The following is an 8,660-nucleotide window of genomic DNA, read 5'->3' on the forward strand; positions in this document are numbered from 1 at the left end:
GAGAGAGAGAGAGAGAGAGAGAGAGAGAGAGAGAGAGAGAGAGAGAGAGAGAGAGAGAGATCAAGACACAAATTGGAAAGGAGGGAGTCAAGATGTCATTTTTTGCAGATGATATATTAGTACCATAAGTGACCCCAAAGGTTTTACCAGAGACCTCCTACAACTGATAAGCAACTTCAGCAAAGTGGCTCGATATAAAATTAACTCTAACATATCAGTGGCCTTCCTCTACTCAAAGGATAAAAGGACTGAGAAAAAAAATGGGAAACAATACTTTTCACAATAGTCACAAATAATATAAAATACCTTGTTGTGACTCTAACCAAGCAAGAAAACATCTGTATTACAATAACTTCAAGTCCCTGAAGAAAGAAATAGAAGAAGACCACAAACCTGTGTCACTTGATCTTTGACAAAGAAGCTAAAACCATCCAGTGGAAAAAAGACAGCATTTTCAACAAATGGTGCTAGTTCAATGGGGGTCAGCATGTAGAAGAAGGCAAATTGATCCATTCTTATCTCCTTTTACAAAGCTCAAGCTCAAGAGTCTCAAGGACATTCACATAAAACCAAATACTCTGAATCTAATAAAAGTAAAAGTGGGGAAGAGCCTTGAATACTTGGGCACAGGGGAAAACTTCCTGAACAGAACACCAATGGCTTATGCTTTAAGATCAACAATCAACAAATGGGACCACATAAAATTGCAAAGCTTCTGTAAAGCAAATGACAACGTCAATAGGACAAAAGGGCAACCCACAGATTGGGCAAAGGTCTTTATCAACCCAACATCTGATAGTGGGCTAATATCCAAAATATACAAAGAAGTTAGACTCCAGAGAACCAAATAACTCTATTAAAAAGTGGAGTACAGAGCTAAATAGAGAATTCTCAATCAAGGAATTTCAAATGCCTGAGAAGCACTTAAAGAAATGTTCAGCATCCATAGTTATCCATGAAATGAATATCAAAATGGCCCTGAGATTTTACCTCACACCAATCAGAATGCCTAAGATTGAAAACACAGGTGACAGCAGATGTTCTTGAGGATGTGGAGAAAGAGGAACACTTCTCTATTGCTGGTAGGACCTCAAGCTTGTAAGGCCACTTTGGATATCAGTCTTGTGATTCCTGAGAAAATTGGAAATAGTTCTACCTGAAGTCCCAGCTATACCAAATTCTGGGCATATATCCAAATGATGCGCCAACATATAAGAAGGACACATGTTCTAATATATTCATAGTAGCTTTATTTATAATAGCCGCAAGCTGGAAACAACCCATATAGATGTCCCTCAACAGAAGAATGGATACAGAAAATGTAGTACATATACACAATGGAGTACTACACAGAGATTAAAAACAATGATTTCATAAAATTAGCAGGCAAATGGATGGAACTAGGAAATATCATCCTCAGTTAAGTAACCTAGACACAAAAGAACACACATGGTATGTACTAACTAATATGTGGATATTAGACCTAAGGCTCACAATGCCTGTGATACAGCCCACAGACAAAAAATGTTCCTGTCCAAAGGAAGAACATGGAAAAAAAAAAGTGGAACAGAGACTGAAGGAGGAGCCAAATGGGGACTGCCCCACCTGAGGATCCATCATGTCTGCAGACACCAAACCTTAGACTATTGCTGTGGTCAAAAGATGCTTGCTGACAGGAAACCAGTGTGGTGGTTCATTGGAAGGTTTGGCTAGCAACTGACCAATGCAGATGTGGATGCTTGGAGCCAACCATCAGACTGAGCTCAGGGAATCTGGTAGGGGAGCTGGCAGAAGGATTGGAGGAACAGAGGGGGATTGCAACCACATTGGATGAATAATGTAGGTTGTACTGATCATCCTGTTCTCCCAGAGTCTAAATTGCCAGCCAAGGAGTGTATCTGGAGGGATCCATAGCTCCAGATATATATGTAGCAGAAGATAATCTTACCTGACAGCAATGGGAGGAGAGATCCTTGGTCCTGGGGAGGTTTGAAGCCCCAGTGTAGGGGAACGCTGGAGCACTAGGGTATGAGAGTGTGGGTGGGTGGGGGAGCACCCTCATATAGACAAAGGGGAGGGGGAAGGGCATATGTAGGATGGAGGCTGGTGGAGGGGTAACCAGGAAGTGGGATATCATTTGAGATGTAAACGAATGGAATAATTTGTTAAAAAAAAAGAAGGCAAAAACTGTTAGTACTATGTTCTCATAGCAACTTGAAGTATTAGAAGGAGAGTATATGAGTCCATAGAATTGCTAGCATATGGAAACAAAGATTAGAGAATAAAAAGATGATGTCCATGAATATAAAAAGTACTTTTTTTTCCTAACTTCTTGAAGTTCTAGCTACTCAGAGATAATAATGCCTAAGGAGAAATCAGAGAGAGCTAGCATTTTACTTAGATAAATTTTAAAACTTTGTAAGAAATTATTTTTAGCTTACTAGTACGGCATTTTCCTGCTTTTACATAAAATAATTACTAAAGACTGTGCCTGTTGTACTAGAAAACTACAAGAGCTGCCCCAGCTCCTTGTGAAGAACAGGCTGTGAAAAACCTATGAGGAAACATACTGTTTTGCTTTGTGTTTATTTTCTGTTTTAAGGAAACAGGGGTTGGGACTAATGATATAGGGTTTATAGAATTTATGTAAACTTAAGAATTTTCTTTTTTATAAAAATGATTAACAATGGCCAAAGTCCTGAGGATGTAACTTTAGTAAATAAAAAATCTAGGTTCAGGATCTCTGGTTTGAAGAAGGAAAAAGAATAAGAAGAATGAAGAAGTGAAAAGGAAATAAGAATATGGGAGAATGATGAGAATCCTCAGGCAAACAGAGAACACCTAAACTTAAAACTTGCATCCACTACTGACTCCAAGTCATTATTAAATCAGTGCTGGACCATTTTCCACTTGTTCTGGACCCTCCTTCTCACCCTGAGGCTAGACCTCAGCAGATATATATATATATATCAAGAAAAGTACAGAAGGGGAGATTCCTCTCTTGAGTTTGTTCACTCAAAATCTGTATTTGCCAAAGAACATCCTATTATTAATGTTTGTTCACAATAGTCAATATTTCTTTGCCAAATGTGAGCTCATAGATTCAACATTTGAACATTTACTTCTTCTTCCATAATGGAGAACTTTCTATTTCTTAAAGAAATCTACTCCAAAGTTAAATATTAATTATAAGAAAGGGATAAATAAAAGCAGGTTTTTTGCCAAGAAAACATATATTGAAGATCCCTATATATTTCAAAATATGTTAATTCCCTTTTTATAAGTATTGATCCCCTCTTTATTCATTAAAAAGATGTGACTAGGTGAAATTAGTATACATAAGTTCTCTCTACTACAATATAAAATGTCTTAAGAGTTGGGATCTGGGACTTAACTTGTTCTGACTATCTCTGCCCAGGAGTCATTGAAAGATCTCCCTCATACTTTAATTCATGGACCCCTCTTATATTCCCTCTATCCCAGACCTCCACTTAGAATCTACTCAGAAATTCTGCAGAAATCTTTCTTAACCATGTTATGTACTTTCTGTTCAAGGCAAAATTATCATCCTTTCCATTCTTTCTGTACACTGTGTATTGACCAAAATCACACAGTTCTTGGCATTGACAAAATAAATGCATAAAATTGTAGCTTAGCAGTATAGCAAGAGGATGCACAGTAGAGCAGTCTTTATGATGGTGGCCAGGAAGCAGCAGGAAAGCCTGCAGGAGTCCATCTCCCAACCCCATTTATTCCATCCAGGTCTTCAGCATGGGGGATGGTGCCACATATCCAAGAAAGTATACTGTCTTTTGATACTGAGCTTTGGAAATGGCCACACAGCTACTCTCACTGGTGTCCTGTTGTAATCTTCCAGGCAATTACCAAATAACAAGGTCCAGAATCAAGATTTACTACCAGACAGAACCTCTGTAGATCTATAATGCTTTGTCTTAAATTCTTAGAATGAGTTGTTCTGAGGAAAGTCTTCAGAGTTGGGATCAGAAGAGTCTATTATGGAAACACAGATACAACCATGCCTTCAACCTCAGAGAAACAGGTAGCCTCAACTTGTGCCTTTTTACCGTGGATCTTAAATTTCAACAATAACATCAGCTCTAAACACTGACAATCTAAAAATTGAAGTGAAGAAAAGAGTCATAGTATTGTCCTTACATGGACCTAGTTCTAGAAGCAACTGCATCTCTACCTACTGTGGGACTCTAAGAAAATTGTTAATCTATCATAGCATGGATTCCTATATCTCTACAATGCAGTGAATGCCATGACCCAGAATAATGTGCTATAATCACAGGAAGAGGTGTCCTACATGCAGTGGTTCCCACTCTTTTGAGCAGTTGTATTTTTTTATTGCTTACACACATGAAGAATTTTTGTATGTAAGGCATCCTGAACAAGATGAACATGTAACTGCCAGATTCTAAATCATGAGAATGCCCTGAATAAGGCATCCTGGCTCTGTTTTGAGGTAGATAGGCAGGAACGATGAGCAGAACCTGTGTGAGAGAAAGACAGGTTCTGAAGGAAAGGGTGCTAGTTCTGAGAATCAAAGGACTATTACACTTTTGTCAGTCAACACAGGGGAGGAAGAGAATTCTTAACAAAGGAAACAAGGTATGAAGCAGATTGGAATGAATGCAAAACTAGTGTTTAAGAAAAGGATTTTAAAAATAGCCTATGTCATCCCAGGCAATACATACAACTGGACACTGAGTATTAAACAATGCCTCTTCATATTAACAATGATGGAGACTTTCTACAGAGTGGGTACTGAAAATGATAGGAGTTGGCAGTGTGGAATGGTTTTGCTCATGGCATATTCATTGTCAGTGGTGGTGCAGATGTATGTAAGAGAGCAGGGGGAAACTAAGGTTGCAGTGGGAAATAGAAATTGACATGACAACATTAAGAGAGATTGAAAGAAATTTTCAGGTGTAGAACAGGTAGATAAGTCAGTGTGAGGTAAAGGTGCACTCTCGGTAGTCCAGGCATCATGTCAGAGAGACTGGATAACTGGGCTTGCTTACTGTGCTTGCTCGATGTTCTCTTAGCACAGCTGAGGGACTGGCTTCAGAGGCAGGCTCCATATTGAAAGCTAAGAAGTAAGAAGCAGAGATGAAATGCAGACCATTTCCTTTGCAGTCCTTCCATAGTCTTCACTGTAGGAAGTAGCTAGGCTGATGGTTTTTTCACCTCTTATTCCATTATCTTATCCCTTTATGCTCAAAAGTCTTTTTCCTATCACATGGTGACCTATTCCCACAGACCATCATTTTGTAATGAAAAGAAGCCTAATTGTCTTAAAATATCCTAAGTACACATACTCCATCATTGATCTGAACTAAGAATGGGATTTGATGCAGAGCTTAGGGTCTGAACAGTAGTGGAATATTGGTAGCCTCCATCCCTTGTGTATGTCTATTCCACATTTCAAGCCTTGACTCTTTGCTTTCTCCTTTAGGGCACCATGGTCCTGACCAATTTGACTGCTCTACATAGGGACCCCAAAGAGTGGGCCACTCCAGATGTCTTTAATCCAGAGCACTTTTTGGAGAAGGGACAGTTTACGAAGAGACAATCCTTTCTGCCTTTCTCAGTGAGTGAGTGGTGATGAGAAAGAAACAGGTCGGATTCTTCCTCATCCCTTCCATTCTCTTTTTCCTCTAGATTTCTGCTCTCATTTGACCATCCCCACAAAGCTCCACTCAGTGCAACCAAGGTCTTGTTTGGTCCATTGTTTCAGAGACTTCAGTCTATGGTGAGATAGCCACTAATCCTATGCCTGAAATGACAGTGAGCAGATTTTAGAAGTGTTTAGCTGAAGAACGTGATCCCCTCATGGTTGCCAGAAATCAAGAAAATGATGCTCATAGTTTGCATCTATCTCATTAGGGACATGACTCAAATGACCTGCTTTAGATACATAGCCACTTAATTTTCTACCACTTCCCAATAGTGTCACAGTCAAGATGGACCTGAATTGGTTACTATTATATTGATGTGAAGAGATACCATGATCAAAGCAATTCTTACAAAAAAAAAAATCATTTAATTGGAGTATTGCTTCCAGATTCATAGGGTTAGTCCTTGATTATTATGGCAAGAAGAATACAGGAATGACACTGGAGAATTAGCTGAGAGTTTTGCATCTCCATCCACAGGCTGACACACATGCACACACATGCATACACACACACAGAGAGAGGGGGTACAGAGGGAGATGGAGGGGAGCGGGAAAGAGGGAGAGGAAAAGAGCAAGGGAGAGGTAGAAGAAGAAGGGGAAGGGTGAGAGTGACAGGCCTCTAGCCTGGCATTTGGGACCTCAAAGCCCACTTTTAGTGACACACCTCCTCCAACATTGCCATACCTCCTAATTCTTCTCTGGACAATTTCATTCCCTGTTTACTAGTCATTCAAATACATGAGCATATAGGGGCTATTCTCACAAACCTCCATGGTAAAATCAAGACTACCCATTACTCAGGCCAAATTTTTAATCACATGCTCCATACTGAAACACAAGTTCCCATATGCCCAGCCATGCTCAGGAACAAGGAGACAATTTCAAATCATTGCCAAATGAGGAAGGCTTAGCTTCATGACACGGAGAGATTTAGTTACAGTCACAGAGGTGGTGGCCCACAGGTCATGTCACTAATCCTGTGTCCTAACTTTGCATATCATGATATATGTATTCTTTCAGGAGAATCTTGGGAATTTCATGTTATTCATGACTAGTAACAGAAGAAACATGAGCAGAACACAGATGAACAAAACACAGTATCAAAAAAAATAGATGTAACATAAGATACTGGTGTCATAGACATACATTTACAATTCAACTCTTCTGGTTTGCTCTCATGCTATTTCCTCAAGAACCTGTAATAGACAGGTACCAAGGCATGCATCTATCAGAAATTCTAAAATCTTTAATGTCATTGAAAACAATGATATACATTAACCTACAGAGGACACATCCTATCTTTCCTGATACCATGTCCTTGTTAGAAACCCCATGAGGACAGTGAAAAAGATGTTAAAATATTAGTAAGAGTTTTATATTAGTACCAATATAAGTATGTTTGTTATAGTATTTATAAATTTCCTTTTTTAATTTTTTACTTTTTTCAGTCAAAGAATATACTAGTTTACAAGAAAGAAAGCACTTAAAGGCAGTGTAGATATCGCACTTTTTAGAAGGCTTGCCATGGAAGCATATATCTTAATATGACTACTACAACTTACATAAAAAAGTGGAGCATTGTAGCATGTGCTTATAAGCCTAGCACTTGAAAGATGTTTCTCTTGGGAATCAGTGGCCAGACTAACTTGGAAGGTTCAAAACAGTTAGAACCCTATTGTAACAAGGTATCAGGTAAAGCATTTGAGTAACAACACCTGAGTCTTTCATTGGATATCCACTTTCATACGCACATATATGTATGCATGATGAGCACCCACATGCACAGACACATCCATACAGACAGAGTCTTAAATATGGGACTGAGATTGGATGTAGTGCTGTAGTGCTGTTGGGATATAAGGTGAGGATGTCCACTGAGGGAAGAGAACAATGGAGTACTAGATCATGAGTGATTACCCATATGAACCCAGATATTGAATAGAGAGACTGATAAGAAGACAGGTACAGAACTGTATGTAAACATAAATACAAATGGTTACACAAAACCTTTGATGAAGATACATTGTACATGTGTGTATGCTGTGAAGTGACATACAGCAAGGGCTCCCAGAAATATGAGAATGCTTCATAATCAGGTTTAAGCTTCTGCAGATCATTATCCAATGCAAAGCACCAGGATACATGGGGAAATGACAATTTTCCGTGCTGACAAATGAAAAAACAGATTTGAAACATTGTAATTCCAAATGTTAAGAAATATCAATGTGACTCAGATTCTAATGGCTAAATCAAGATTTTAGACATAGTCAACTGAACACAAAGCCAAGGGCTCAGGTCAGGATTTGCAGGAGGAAGGTGGGAAAACAAGCTCCAAGATGCATGAAAATTAACTGAGAATGTGACTCATGTTTCCTTTTTGGTCCTCAGGAAAGAGAGCTTGCTCTGGAGAACACCTGACCAGGACTGAGCTGTTCATTTTTTTCACTGCTCTTATGCAAAAATTTACCTTCAAGCCCTCAGTCAATGAGAAGCTGAGCCTGAAGTTCAGAATGGGCCTAAACCTTGCCCCAGTCAGCTAGTGCATCTGTGCTCTCCCTAGACAATGATTCTGGAGAAGAAAAAAGAAAAAAACAATAGCAAGACGTGCTGTATGCCCTGAAGCTTCTGGGACTTGCTCATACGAGAGGAGAAAGACATCACAGAATGAAGGTAATTCAAGAAATACTGAAGAAATTGAGATAAGAAGTTGAATCAAATTTCTGGATACCCTCAACTTGGCAATGGGAAAATCATTATGAGCTCAATGAAATAACCTTTCATCTAAAAGTTTCAAGGAGAAGGGTGCTTACCCCCTATAAATGCATTAAATTGAATTAAAAAATTAAAATTTCAAACTAAATTTTAATTAATGAAATTTAAACATGCTAAGTTCATCATGAGTCACATGTAGTGTACCATCACTGTGCCTAATTCTTATTTTTATACAATTGTATTT

The 8,660-nt window shown here is 38.8% G+C and overlaps 1 pseudogene; it reads left to right on the plus strand.

Annotated features, from left to right (window-relative positions):
* The window catches only part of LOC114633039, an 18,185-nt pseudogene extending 9,914 nt beyond the window's left edge, over window positions 1-8,271 (plus strand).
* Window positions 8,272-8,660: the final 389 nt, after the last annotated feature.

The sequence above is a fragment of the Grammomys surdaster genome, unplaced genomic scaffold, assembly GCF_004785775.1.
Source record: "Grammomys surdaster isolate TR1022 unplaced genomic scaffold, NIH_TR_1.0 501, whole genome shotgun sequence".
Taxonomy (NCBI): Eukaryota; Metazoa; Chordata; class Mammalia; order Rodentia; family Muridae; genus Grammomys; species Grammomys surdaster.